Raw genomic sequence first — 15984 nt, forward strand, 5'->3', positions numbered from 1 at the left:
ATATGTATGTAAAATGCTAATCCAACTGTTCCCTGCTGAGGGGAGGGGGGGTGGGAAGGGAGGGTGGAGGGAAATTTTGTAACTTGGAAATATGCATGTACATACCAATGAAAATAAATAAATTTTAAAAAGAAAAAAAGACTGATCTTGAGCTAGTATGTGTGCATGTGCATGTAAATATGTGCATATATCCTGGGGAAAATGACAAGACAGATAACCTTAACACTATAATGCAAGAAATATATAAGAAAATTTTCTAGAACTAATGAACAAATAAAATGAAGTTCCAATTGAAAGAATTCATAGTTTGCCTCTAGAAAAATGTCTGTGCCTATAAACTCCAAGACTCATAGTGACTATATTTAGCAATTCAATTCAGAACAAGTTCTTCAAGCAAAGAAAGGTCTTCAAATAAAAATGGAAAGGGAGTTGAAATAACACAAGGCTATTCTGTATCACCTAGAAAATGCAAGAAGAAATGGAACATTTTCTGAAGAGCAATGGAGTTCAAGATTCAGCCCAGAGTGACCTGCCCTGAAAATCTGAGCTTAACAATACCTGAAAAAGGATATATGTTCAATAATAAAGAGACCTTTGAAACATTTTAAAACAAAATGAAGGGGTGGCTAGCTGGGGCAGTGGTTAAAGCACTGGTTCAAATCCAGTCTCAGACACTTGATAATTACCTAGCTATGTGGCCTTGGGCAATCCACTTAACCCCAATTGCCTTGCAAAAATCTAAAATAAAATGAAAAATGAAGGCACTATTTGTATCTTGAACATTTCCAAACAACAGAAATGCAGAAAGATTAAGAAAATACTACTGCCAAAGACAGCATTAGAGTGAAGGTAGAGAAATCAGTAAGTGACTTCTTTTGAAATATTCTCTAGGAATCAGAGGCAAAGGTAGAAATCCAGTGGAGATAATTGCAGAGGGAAGCCTGTGACATGGATAGAACTTGGGAGCACCCAGTCTATGTGTGAATCAATGTTACATTTTGTTTTAGGAACTGCATGGGAGGGAGGAGGGGAGCAAGGGAATATAAAGGAAGGTATGATGTCCAGATCAAATCAAAGCCTAATAATAAAGGAAAGATCACATATGTGGTCTAAGAGAAGCATCTGCAAAAAAGTATATGAGTAAGGTGGGGTGTTGGAAAAAAGGTTGGGAGAAAGAGGAAGCCATTGCTTTGATGATGAGATGTTTTAATGAAGAATTATCCTATGATCAAAGAGAAATGTTCTATGAAGAAAGACCAAGATCTTGTTCTGAGTATGATCTAGACTAGAGGATTTTGTACTTAAAAAGTTCATTCATTCATCTTCATGAAGGACAGGAAGAGTTGGAGTTCCAGAGGGTCAATTGGTACCTGGAGGTTGGGAGAGTATAGATCCAGGGAAGAGATTTTAGAGACAAATCTGGGAATAAAGGAAATGATAAAGAAATTAAAAAACTCTTTCTTTGAAAAGACTAAAAAAAGGATAAATCCAATATGACAAAATAGAATAGAGTAGAAAATCTTATCAATTAAATAGCAAATGAACAAATAAAGTCATAACAAAATCAGAAGAAATAAAAAGGATCAGAATATATTATGCCTAGTTTTATGCTAACTAAATTCAGAACACACAAGAAATAGGGAGATATTTTCAAAATTATAAAATCCCTGAACTATCAGGAGAGCACATTGAGCTCTTAATGACCCTTAATAATCTTAATAACAAATAATACTCATGCTTACAAATTATTCTCAAAAATTGAGAAAGAACACTCTATTAGAATGCTTTACTAAGACAAATATAGTAACAATGTTTGAAATAGGGTAAGATAAAAATATCAAAGGAAAACTATTAGGTCAATATGACTAATGAACATTGACTCAAAACTTTTTTAAATTTATTTTTAAAAAATTATTTAGCAATTTATTTTTCCCCACTTACATTTAAAAATAATTTTAACATTCATTTTTAAAACTTTGAGTTCCTAATTGTCTTCCCTCCTGCCTCCCCACCTCCCTTTATTGAGAAGGAAAGCAATTTAATATGTTATACAGGTGTACTCATGCAAAACATTCTGTAATTGTCATGTTGTGAAAAAAAAAGTACACCAAAATATCTCAAGAAAAAATTTTTTAAAATAGTATTCATTCTGTCTTCAGACACTTTCAGTTCTTTCTCTGAGGATGGATAAGATTTTTTGATATAAGTCCTTCAGAGTTGTCCTGGATCATTGCTTTATTTTTTCATTTTAAAGATTTTATTTTGAGTTTTACAATTTTTCTTCTAATCTTGCTTCCCTCCCCCTACCTCCCACAGAAGGCAATTTGTCAGTCTTTACATTGTTTCCATAGTTCCATTGTTTCCATATACATTGATCCAAATTGCATGTGATGAGAGAGAAATCATATCCTTAAGGAAGAAAAATAAAGTATAAGAGATTGCAAGATTACATAATAAGATATCAGTTTTTTTTTTTCTAAATTAAAGGTAATAGTCCTTGGTCTTTGTTCAAACTCCACAATTCTTTCTCTGGATACAAATGGTATTCTCCATTGCAGATAGTCCCAAATTGTCCCTGATTGTTGCACTGATGGAATGAGTAAATCCATCAAGGTTGATCATTACCCCAATGTTGCTGTTAGGTTGTAAAGATCATTGTATTATTGAGAATAGTTTAGTCACTCACAAATGATCATCTTACAATATTACTATTAATACGTATACAGTACCTTTCACTTTGCATTGATTCATATAAGTCTTTCTAGGTTTTTCTAAGAGCATATTGCTTATCATTTCTTATAGTACAATAGTATTCCATCAAAATCACATACCACATTTTGGTCAGCTTTTTCCCAATTGATGGACTTGCCCTCAATTTCCAATTCTTTGCCATAAATAAGATATGTTATAAAATTTTTTCTTGGTCTTTTTAGGAACTTTTCATTTTTGCTTTTTAGATCTTTTATGATGCAGAACTTGCAATGATATTGCTAGGTCACAGGGTCGGTATAGTTTTATAATCCTTTTGGGCATAGTTCCAAATTGTTCTACAGAATATTTGAGTCAGTTCACAACTCCACCAATAGTGCTTTAATAACTTATTTTTCCTACCTCCCCTCCAAAGCTTGCTATTTTCCTTTTTGTGTGCTATTAGTCAATCTAAATATATGAGATAGTATCTCTGAATTGTTTCAATTTGCACTTTTCAAATCAACAACCCTTCACAATCTGCTAAACCCTTCATAAAAATTATCTCTTATGTATCTCTTTCCCGTAATCCTAATTCCTCCTACCAAAAATGACTAATTTGTAATTATGTTTGAAAAAATATGTATGTAAAATGTTAATCTGACTATGCCCTGCTGAGGGCAGGGGGTGGGGTGAGAAGGGAGGGTGGAGGGAAATTTTGTAACTTATTTTATTAATTTTATAACTTATTTACTTTCATTGTACAAATGGATGAAAATAAATTAATCTTTTTTTAAAAAAGATTGATATAAGTTAAAGTTTCCTAATGATAGTCATGTCCAAAATTTGACCAGGCTGCCTCCAGTGAAATAGTGTATTCTCCTTCATTAGAAGCCTTCAAACAGAGGCTGCACAATTTCTTATTGATATTACTCTGGGATTGGGTAGGAATAGCTGGATGTTGTGAGGATTGTCTATTGCAAAGCTCTAGCTGACATAATTAACTATGTTTGATCATAGAATGATCCCTTTTGTATCAGTAAGTTCCATGTATCCCCCAAATTGGTTTATTAGACAATTTTTATTTAAAAAGGATCCACAAGGCTTGCTACATCATAATCAGTTTGCTAATAGCAATCTCACTGTGTTCAATAATGGCAAGGAACTTGATTCTCCAAGATTCCTTAGTTTCATCCATTTTATTCTCTGTTTTTTTTTTCAACAATGATGAGAGAGACACAGCATTCTCACTTCTTGCCTTGGATACACATCTTTCCATAAGCTCATGCCAGCAACTCTGCTCATCTGTGAGACTAAACCATTTAGGATCCTTTAAGCTTTGCATGTCTATGACTAATAAATGGTCTGACTTTGAATGATCTTTGAATTCTTGTGTTTCCTCCTGGAATCTCACCAATGGTTTCTGTACAGCAGCTAAAATTCCACCCAAATCTAAAATTATGTAATTTTATGGAAATATTTAGCTTGGAGAATATCATGTATTCTGTATGGTATTCTAGTATTTCAATTTCTCATCATTAGGATGAGATTTTGTTCTGTTCAACTTTTTCCCAATTACAAATATAGAAGCAATGAATATATAAAAATAGCTTACAACTTGACATGAAGTCAAAACCTCCTAATAAATGGAGATAATTAAAAATAGAACATGCTATCTAGGTATTGGAGGTGTTTAAATGGAAGCACCTGTTAAGGATGTTTTAAACAGAATGCTAGATTTAGGTAATGGTTACAATAAAAAATACCTCAGTGGTCCCCTCCAACATCAAAGTTACATGATTCCAGGTCACGTCTCTCTGAACCTCAGCTTTCTCATCTGGAAAAGTGGGAATAATATTTTTGTGCCCCACCTCAAAGAGTAGTGTGAGGATAAAAAGACATAAAGTAAATGAAATTTCTTTGTAAAATCAAACCATTATGTCCTGTGACCTCCTATTATATGTGCTTTAGCCTATATCCCCTAGAATTCCTTTACACTTATCAAAAATGTAGGAGAAGGGGAGGGTAAGGAAAGCTATATTGAATCCTTTAAAAAATGCATTCATTCTAAGTACATTTGCCTCAAAGGAATATTATAAGGATTAGTGAGCTCAAAATTGCAAGGGACAATTCACCCAAGAGGGAAGACTCTTTGTAAAGATAATGCATCATTGTGCAGTCTTTGAAGGTTCTGTCTAGTTGTGCTCTGCCCTTATCTTTACAAGCATAGTTTCTTCACTTTGGTTTTCAACTACTATTAAAAATCACCAGAGAATCTAAATGGTGGAGGGGGATGGGCAAAGGAGGACAAAAGTGTAATAGGTAAGGCTAAGACCAGATCACAGAAAGCTAATGCATCAGCTTTAAAAAAAATCATTAAGTGTTTTTCATATTGTCTCATTCTTACAACTAACCATATTTTTCTTCATTAAAAGTCTGTCATCTAAATGATCTGCTATTTATGTTTTCTTATTAAAGAAAATCATCGTTCCCTTAAAAGTTTATATGTATTATCTTTTGTTTTATGTTCAGAGCTATCTGTAATTTTGATAAATCTTATCAGGATTCCTTTAACTGTTAAATAGTAAGAGTTAGGGTCTGACTAGCTGTGTACAATAGTATTGCTTTCTATGCCTAGGGTCTGGTCATTTGTTCACTGGATCATTCAATAAACATTTTTAAATGCTTACTCCAAGCCAGTGCTTTATTAGACACTAGAGAAGATAGGAAATTTAGATAGGACGTGGACTCTGAATTCATGGAGTTAACAACTGCTAATTAGCAGGGGACTAATACCTGGACATAGACAAAACACAATGTTGCATGATAAGCATATTAGGAATGAGCATTAGAAAATGCTGTTTAAGAACTGAAAGAGGGGGCGGCTAGGCGGCACAGTAGATAGAGCACTGGCCTCGGAGTCAGGAGTACCTGAGTTCAAATCTAACCTCAGACATTTAATAATTACCTAGCTGTGTGGCCTTGGGCAAGCTACTTAACCCCATTGCCTTGAAAAATCTAAAAAAAAAATAAAACTGAAAGAAAAGGGCATTGCTGACAGGGACATCCAGGAAGGCTCATAAAAGAGATAAACTTTAAGTCATTAAGGTATGGTCTAAGAATAAGGCAAGTGAAGAAAAAAGGCAATACAGAACATTTTATGCATAGTATCAATGATAGCATATGAAATTCAAATGTGTGTGATGTAAACTTTAAAGTGTTTTGTAAACATCAGTAATCATCAATCCATTTTAATCAAAGTGTATTGAGGATCAGGATGAATAATACCAAGTTAATTTTGTAAGAAAGGCATTAGACTGTAAAGGACCTTTGAACATTTCTCATGTAATGGGAAGCTCAAAACATCTGAGAAAAGAATGATATGGTTACATATTTGCACAAAGAATGTAATTCCAATAGTAGTAATATTGAAGGATAGTTTGGAAGAGAGAAGAAAGAACAGACCCACCCCCACTTAAATTGCCCTATAAAAAGGCAAAAGAATAGAAAAAAATTCTTATCATTTGTCTTAATTTTTTAATAATCATTTACTATGACTTATCTAAGAAAATCCAATTTGGAAGAAGTCTGTTTTTGCATAATACTCTATGACAAGGAACATAATTCTAAAGATTGAGAATTATCTTTAAGATTAGCTACTTCAGGTGCTGAGGAAGATCATTTCTATTCTTTAGGAACTTTTTAATCAAGTCTGGGAAAGCTCATGGCCCATTACATTAGACCATTAAAATCTATTTATGACTACCCAGAGGACTGTACAAAACAGGTGCAATAGATTTACATTCATTACTAATGAAGTATCATTTAACAGAGACAAGCTAGCAATATGTTAATATCTCTTACAGTTTTTCCGTGCTTCTTTTTAATAATAAATTTGAAAATTAAAAGCAAATGAAGATTTCTTTAAATAAAAAAGAGCTGTGTATGTGAAACCATGGTTCTTTATTATATACAGTTTGTCTTTTTAAAATTAGATATTAAATTGAATACAATATGGTACCACTACAGTCCTACGTATCTTTTCCTCCTTCTACATTTCTTTATATTTTTCTCTGTGTATTTTTAAGTTTTCATTGATTTTTTTTCATTTTTATAGTTACCACTACCCATTGACTCTACCTTTATTTCTTTCTTGTATAATCAAATGAAAAGATAAATAAATAAGTACTGATTTGAAGTAAATATATTTAAGAAAAATAAATTTGCACATTGGCCACATGTATAAAATTATACATCACAGTACAGTGAAACATGTTTCACCTTCTTTTCTGTTCATGATTATTCATTTATTGATCAGAATTGTTGAACATTTTGATGTTTTAATTTCCATAATTCTAACTATTATATGAATTGTTCTAATTCTGGTCACTTCACTGTGTCTCAATTCATGTAACTCTGAATTTCTCTGATTCTTATTCATAGTTATCATCAATTCAGTAATAATTCATTACATATATTTTAATGGTTTGTTCAACAAGTTCCAAACCTATTGGTCTCTCATTTGATTTCAGTATTAACAAAGCAACAGTGCAACTGTATATTATTTTTGTTTATTTAAGGCCTTTTTTACTTTCATTGATCCTTTTATGGGTGTATATATAATAGTATTATCACTAGGTCAAAAGATAAGCTGGATATCTGAATGATTGAACTAATTCATAGTCCAGTCAACAGTACATTAGTTTCTAGCCTCTTATATCCCCTACAATAATGGTTATTATTATTTATGTTATCTTGATGATCATGAGGTTGAACCTCACAATAGCTTAAATTTGATTTCCCTTTTTCTTAGATATTTCCAAAATTTTTCATAGGTTGTTTTTTTTTTCTTTTTGCAAGGCAATGGGGTTAAGTGGCTTGCCCAAGGCCACACAACTAGGTAATTATTAAGTGTCTGAGCTCAGATTTGAACTCAGGTACTCCTGACTCCAGGGTTGGTGCTCTATCTACTGCACCACCTAGCCATACCAAAATTTTTCATATGGTTCTAATAGCTTTCCCTTCCTCATTTGTTAACTTCCTTTTCATTTCCTTTGATAGCTTATTTATTGGATGATGGTCCAAGTTCTTTTTTTTTTGGTGATTTAAATATCAGAAGTTTATTTGAAAAAAATGTGGAACATGTGAACATTTACATTTTTGAAATGCTATGGTTCAGGAGTGTGTGAAAGAGAGGAGAAAATCTTTTCCTTAGCCATGCATCATTTTAATCATCTGCACACAAGTAAAAAGGTCTGTTACTCCCAAGTAATTACTCATATTAAACTGATCTACCTTCAGTCTGTTTATTCAGTGAAAGTGCCTTCTCCTGGTTATTTTATGGTCAGTAATAGTTTACAATCAAAGAGAGAAGTTACTTGCAACTAAATATAGCCAGAGAAGAAAGCAGAGGTGGAGAGCTCTTGCTAGCATCTGATCCATCTAAATAGACCTAACAATAATGCAAGTATCAGTCTCTTCCTAGCCCAAATCTGAATGAATAACCAGTGTCATCTTTCTCCCCAATCCATTTTGAAGAATGGAAAGGTGTACCAGAAGAGGCTGACATCATTGTTTGTTTGTTGCTAGACCAGTGCTGCTAGAGATTCCTAGTGCTGCTTAGAGATTCCTAGTGCTGCTTTTTTCTTTAGGGAGATGACCTTTCTACTCTAATTCTTTAAAACTAAGAACCACTAGAAGTTTTGAATTATATTTAGGCATCTTAAGGTAGGAATGATACTAAACCTATCACAGTTGAGAAGTCATGGTTACAGCTATAAATATTTAATTAGCCTTGCACTGATGTGATAAGTCTTTTTTTTTTAATATCCATAACTACCTCCACATTCCTAGGCTTAGGCTTCTGTTCCTATATATTAAAAAAATAAAATCTAGATTTAGTTTTCTATCTTATCTGATAGAAATAACACCACATTTTAGAACTACCTGCCTAATTCAAAGCAAACTTCCGCTCTACATTCTTTCAGGGAGTGCAGTATCCATTCCAATCCTACATATTCCAAGTTTAAAAATTTACAAAGCTAGTTTTCTGGCCAAGAAGAGGAAGACCAAACTTTAAGTGGTTAATAACAGGATCACAAGAATTGATTTGCTGAAATAGGTCACACCTTCTAAGATCTTTGATCTTTGGTACAGATATTGGCTACATCAATCCAGCATTACTCACACCACAAATCACATGGCACATTTTATAATTAATCATTTGTGATTTTTCTTTTGACTGTGTAAACAAAGGAAGAAATGCATTAAGGAAACCACTAGGACTTATTTCTCCAAAATACATACCATATCCAATACCCAGTTCTTCCTTTGATCAAGTCCTTGGGAGAAAGAGCGGATCCAGATGGTACCATTTGCGCTCTCCTTTCTGTGTCCTTTTCTTTTCCTTCTCCTTTCGCTCCTGCTAGGCCATCTTGTCTTTCTCCCTTTGTGGTTTGTCTTGTTCCTTCTTCCTCTGAGACCCATCCGGCAATGAATCGTGCTCCAATTTTCGAGCATTCAGAACATCTTCCACATTGGTGTTTCGAGAGCAAGATTTTTCAGACCCAATGTTCATTGTCGTAGCAACTGAACCATCCTTCTCATCTGCTTCATCCTCCTCATCTGTCACATTGGCATATTGGGCCAATAGAGCAGCTTTCCGTTGCTTCTCCTCCTCTGACACCACCTTGGGCTTCACTATAATCTGTGCCTGCTTCTCAATAAGGGTAGCAACGGCTTGCACTTCATCTTTTTTCTCTTTGGTGACAACATTCTGGGTTTCCGACCACCGCTCGACACTCTCCCTGCAGATATCAAGGAGTGAGTCTTCTTCCTCTCCGTGGCACTCTGCCTGGCACGGACCCATAAACATGTGTACAGACTCGTTTTACAAATGAGGAAACTGAGGCTCAGAAAAGTTAAGTGACTTGGCCCAGGCCAAGCAGCGGCACACGGCAGGCACGAATGCCAAGAGATGGCCCACGGGCTCGCGAGGACGGATGCCCCACGGCCAACCCTGAGGCCCGGGCTCTCCCCAAGCCAAAGCGGATCGCCCCGAGTGGACGTGGGGGGCAGGCCTGACCTCCTCCGAGGCGGGGGGCATGCGGGATGGGGCTGCCCTCACGCTACGGGGAGAGCGGCTGAGCTCGGGCAGGGGCCGGCAGGAGGGGAGCCCCGGCCATGGGGGCCAGCACGGCTCCTCCAGCCCCCGCCGCCTCCCCATGGTTCAAGTTCTTATGTGTTCATATAAATTCCTTGTATATCTTAACTACATCTTTTCATAAGAAATGCACTAATATATTTTCCCCAATTTGTTCCTTTCCCTTTTAATTCTAGCAATATGATGTTTGTACACTTTTTTCAGTTTTATATATTCAGAATTTTGCATCTTATGTTTTGTTCACCTCTCTTACTTATTTGATCAAAAAATTGACAACCATCCAAAGTTGCAAAAATATTTTCAACCTTCTCTAAAGGATTTATAGTATGATCTTTTATATTTAGGTCATGTATGTATCTGGATCTTTTTTGACATACAGTCTATAATTTTTTTCTAACTCTAATTTCTCTCAGAGTGATTTTTTTTTCTGATGGACATTATCACCTTGCCTAGTCTGTTTCATTGCACATTCATCGTGTGTTTTAACCATTACTACCTAGTTTTGATGATTCCTATTTTGTGGCATAATTTGAGTCTTAATATTGCTACATCCTATGCCTTCTTACTACTCTTCTCCCTGGCCTAGGACATTTCCAGATCCAACCTCTAGCAGGTGCTTTACTCTTTTCTTCAATTCCTTAAGTCTTTACACTAGAAAACTTCAATATTCATATTGATGCTGGCTCAGACCCCTTAAACTTCCAATGTCTCATTTTTGTTGTTGTTGTCCTGTCATTTCAGTCATGTGTGACCGCATTAGGGGATTTCTTCCCATTTGGTGAGTGATTTGCCATTTCCTTCTCCAGTTCATTTTACAACTATGAAACTGAAGCAAATAGGATTTTTCCAGAGTAACATAACTAGCTAAGTGTCAGAAGTCAGATTTGAACTCAGATTCTCCATTCTGTCTTCTGGTATGGACTCTATCCACTGAAACCTAGTTATATACTTAAATTCCACAATCTATTTTGTCATTCAAACTTAGCCACACAGGGATAGTCACCTCTGGTTCTCATCATTATAAGAGTAAGAGAAGGGGAAAGCCAAAGAGGAGAAAGAAAATAAATAGTTATATAATACCTACTATGTGACTGAGACCATGTTCAATATTTTACAACTATTATCTCATTTGACATTCACAACAACTTTGGGAGATAAGGTGCAATATTTTATTCTCACTTTACAACTGAAGAAACTGAAGAAATAGAAATTCACTGACTTGTCAAAGGATCACTTTATAAATATCCCACCTATTTAATGAAAAAAAAAACAACACTGACAATTCTCTTTCTTATTATAACCTATCATTCTACCTTCTTCTATGCTGCTCCTCTTACTTCTCCTCAGCATTTTGTAAAGCCATATTAATTCAGCTATGTGACATAGAGATAGAGGGCTGGCCCTGGAGTCAGGAAGTCCTGAATTCAAATCTGATCCTCAGATATGTAAAAGTCATGTGACCCTGGACAAGTTACTTCCCCTTGATAATTTTAGTTTCTTCAGTTGTAAAATGAGGATAACAATAGCACCTACCTCCCCCATTTGTTGTAAAGATCAAATAATATATTATTGTAAGTGCTTAGAGTAGAGTTGTTGTGTTGTTTCAGGCATGTCTGACTCTGTGATCTTATTTGGGGTTTTCTTGATAAAAATACTGAAGTGCTTTGTCATTTCCATCTCCATCTCATTGTATAGGTAAGGAAACTGAGGAAAGCAGGGTTAAGTGACTTCCCTAGGGTCACATAGCTGGTTTGAGTCTGAGATCACATTTGAACTCATGAAAATATGTTCTCCTGATTCCAGTACAGGTACACAATCTATTGCCCTATGGCATAGATTAGGTTCTTAATGAACATTTATTTCCTTTTCAATTATTTAATTGAAGCTACACTTTCTTTTTTTTAAATTGTATTTATTTAAGACAATGGAGTTAAGAGTAACTTGCCCAAGGTGACACAGCTAGGCAATTATTAAGTGTCTGAGACCAGATTTGAACTCAGGTCCTCCTGACCTCAGGGTCAGTACTCTAATCCACTGCCACCTAGCCTTGGAGCTATTCATTCTATATTTACCAGTGGTCTCTTTTAATTGCGAAATCTGATAGCTTCCTGCTTTTCTTGAGCATACTATACTACTGGATCCTCTCTATGGGTTTTCTAGAAATTCTCTTTCCTACTGCACCATTTCAGTCCACTGAGATAATTCATCATTCATAGCACACCCTTTTAGCATAGATATTTCCCCCAATATTTTGTCTGAGATTACTTCTTTTCCCTCTATATATGTTCTCTTTAATCCCAACATTTTCATGAGTTTATTATCATCTTTATACAAATGACTCACAGATTTATATGCTCACAAATAAAAAATTATTTTAAATATTTCACAACTTCATGCCTCAGTCTCTAGCCCAATATTTGCTTATTCTCATATTGAACTCATTTTACACTTGTATCTTCACTACAGCAAAAAACATAACCCTAAATCCTTAAACCTACCCTTCTTCCAAATTTCTCTATTTCTTTTCTATTTCTAAACAAGATTTTGTTATTCCAGATAAATAGCTTTAGTTTATCATCAATCCTTCAAACTCCATATGACCAATCAATTGCCAAATTTTATTTTTCTACTTCCATAACTGCTCTTTCATTTGACCTCTTCTCTCTCATGTAGACCTTAGTTCAGGCATCATCTCACTTTGAGATTATTGCAGTAGATTCCAAATCAATCTCCTTGCTTAAAGTTTTTTTTTCTTCTACATTCTATGCTCCACATAGCTACAAAAGCAAGCAAATCTAATCATGGCATACCTATACTAAATAAACCCCAATCACTCCATATTGTTTGTGGAATAAAATAAATTTCTGTGTTTAATTTTCAAAATCTTTCAAAACCAGCACATTCTACTTCAGACAAACTCAATTTCTTTGTTCTTTCACTCCATCCTGCCTCCTAGAACATTTCTCTTTCTTTCAAATGTAGCTCACATATCATCTTCTGCATGAAAATTTTTCAGATTCTGACATCGCTGTTTCATTTTTCTCCAATAGCTATGTATATTTTTGTAGTTACTTAGTTTTTTTTTTTCATTTAGATGCTTATTATATATATATGGATATATATAAATTAGTAAACTAATACTCAATCTGGTCAGATTTCTTTTATACGTTTTTAAACATGGCATGAAGATATTTTTTGTTTGGTCATGGTTTTGTGGAATCAGATAATTTAAAAATTGTCTCCTTACTTCCTGTTTTTCAGATTTTTTTTCAAATAGTAAATTTTTCACATTATAATTTCCATCCCTGACTTTATTTTTTTAAACCTTGAGTCACAGAATTATTGAGTTCTATATGTTATATTCTATTTTTTAGGGTGTAAAATACTTCAAGTAAATTTTCTACATTACATCCTATGCTATTCATTCTTTTTTTTCCATTTTCCCCTTAAAAACTCTCATTTTAATTTTGGTTTGTATCATTTATCCCATCATTGAAACCCAGGGACCCTGAACATGATATGTCCTGAATAATTGCTTACTGAATTGAATTAATTAAGCAAATAAATAGAAGAGATGGTTCAGTTAGTTTTCTAGAAAGCTTCTGGCATCATTATATCTATAGCCACTGAATATCAAAGTTGAAAGAAACGTCAGAGGTCATCCAGTCCTCCTGATAAATAAAGCATAAGCCACTTCTACAGCAACCCTGAAAATATTTTCATATAGCTTCCCCTCCAAAAACCTCCATGGAGGAAACACTGCATCATGTGGCAATTAAGTTGTTTTAAGGTAGAATATGGTTTGGGATATTTTGCTTTGGGTCAGTTCTTATTGTCAGAAAGTTTCCTTTTACTGAGTAAAAATATGGAATTGCAGACTCTCGCATTATTAATATGCAACCTCATTCAGATATTCCAGTCCTAATCTGTTTTGGATAAAATAAAACTATCCAGCAGACTTTATTTCAAATAGGGAAAAGAGTGAGAATTTTTTAAGTGGTAAAGGGCAAGCACTGAAACCAAGTTACTTTTGTTCATGATTATCCTTAATGCTGAGTCTTAATATTTATGATGTGACTACAAAGAGCTGATGCCACTTAGAAATGTGATTATAGCAATCTGAGCTCAGTGAGATTGTCACCTGAAAGACAATGAAAAATATCTTTCCAAAAAACAAAAAAGGCCTTCTTCAACCTGCATATTTGCCTTACAAATACTGTTTTACTGAAGATTTTGAATTTCCTAGAAAAACTGTTTTTATGCTATTTTCTTATGTTTGCCACTTGGTATTCTTCAAGTCAGAGGACTCCAATTAGTTGATCACAGTATACTAGAATCCTAGCTCTGGAGCAAGAATGGAGCCTCAGGAAACATCCAGTACCATGCTTTTCCTTTGTAGATGAAGAAACAGAAACCTGGGGAGTTAATCAAAATTAGACCGGAAGAATATTCTCTGAGACACTTTATTTTTTTAATTCTTTTTTTAGGCTTTTTTGCAAGGCCAATAGGATTAAGGAGCTTGCCCAATACCACACAGTTAGGTAATTATTAAGTGTCTGAGGCCGCATTTGAACTCAGGTACTCCTGACTCCAGGGATAGTGCTCTATCCACTGCACCACCTAGCCACCCCTCTGAGACACTAAAAATCGCCAATTTCAAACCCTTCACAGTTGCTGGATTGCTGTCATATTTTATACTATATTTTATATATTTTATAGTAGATTGCTCATTAATCTCTAGTCAAGGTCCTCAAAAGACGAAATCATTGCTTAGAAGGTTATAGAGTATGGACCTACAACTTTTTAGCTCTTCTGGGCTACATCACCCAACAAAAACTTTTCAAGGGTAGCATATAGAATTTAATATTTATTTATGACTCCAATGAAACCTATATTACTAATAAGTACTGTCATACAAGTAATAAAGATATATGAATGGATTTTCAGAACTGTATGTGTCTGCATGGGTTGGACACAACTGTTCTAAGAAGAAGCACTTAGGTTGCAATGTGAGACCTGAAGAATTGTAGAGATCCTCTCATACTTTGTTTTTCATGATTTTCAAGGATTCAATAATAGGCAAAGCAAAAACATGAATTTATTGTACTACTTTTTATTGGGGTTGGGAAGTGGAGATAGGATGAACCTGACCTAGGACTCTTTGGTTTAGGTAACTCCTAATAAATTTCTTCTACAATAAAGATCTTTTCCTATTCTGCAATTTGAAATTTTAAGGAGTTTATTGGACGATTGTGTAATTAAACAATTTGACCAGGATGATATAACCATTATATTTCAAAAGTGGATTTTGAATCTAGGTCATCCTCACTTTGAGTCAAGCTCTCTACACTGCCTCTCTATGCAAGTTACTTATATCTAGTAATATAGAATACATATTTGTGTCTAAGTATATGTGTATAAATGTATGTAAAAGAATTCAAGAAACATTTACTAAGCATATACTACATTAAAAACATAGTACTAGAAACTAGAACATACACAAAGATGATTAGATTTTGACCTTTTGTCCCCAGCTCCTTACAACTTAAGATATAAATTACATATTATTGTTTCTTTCTTTAAACTCTCTCAGGGATTGTATCAGCTGTCTTGAGTAGCATTTCTTTTCTTAAGGCTTCTATAAATATTTATACAAGATTTAGTGCTGGAGGAGTCCTCAGAGACTATCAAGTTCAACCACCTCAAAAAATGAGAAAATTCATTCCAGAGAGAATAAGTAAAACTTATAATCAGACAAGTATCCTCCACCCAACTGACCTATAGATTTCTCAAACTCAATAAATTTGCCACAAAATTTAATTATCCTTTACTCTAAATGTAATATTTCCTATTTTCATTGTATATATGGATATAGATAACTTCTGTTTGTGATCTTAGAGTCATTGTCCATTCATTTATCAAGGCTTTTTTAATATATCTCTAAAACAGGTTTCCCAATTACCCCTTTCTTTATTCTCATATGAATCATTTCTTTTCTTGACTCTTGCCTACTAATTGACCACCTACTCTCTAGTTTCTCCCCTTTCCACATGATCTTCAATATAGTTGCCAAATTGATATTTTTAAAACATAGAACTAAGCATGTCCTTCACAACCTCAAGGTCTTTTGCTGA

At 34.3% G+C, this 15984-nt stretch overlaps 1 pseudogene; it reads right to left on the minus strand.

Annotated features, from left to right (window-relative positions):
• Positions 1-9022: 9022 nt before the first annotated feature.
• On the minus strand, positions 9023-9913 carry LOC141489359 (uncharacterized; annotated as a pseudogene).
• Positions 9914-15984: the final 6071 nt, after the last annotated feature.

This window comes from Macrotis lagotis, chromosome 5 (genome assembly GCF_037893015.1).
Source record: "Macrotis lagotis isolate mMagLag1 chromosome 5, bilby.v1.9.chrom.fasta, whole genome shotgun sequence".
In the NCBI taxonomy this organism is placed as follows: domain Eukaryota; kingdom Metazoa; phylum Chordata; class Mammalia; order Peramelemorphia; family Peramelidae; genus Macrotis; species Macrotis lagotis.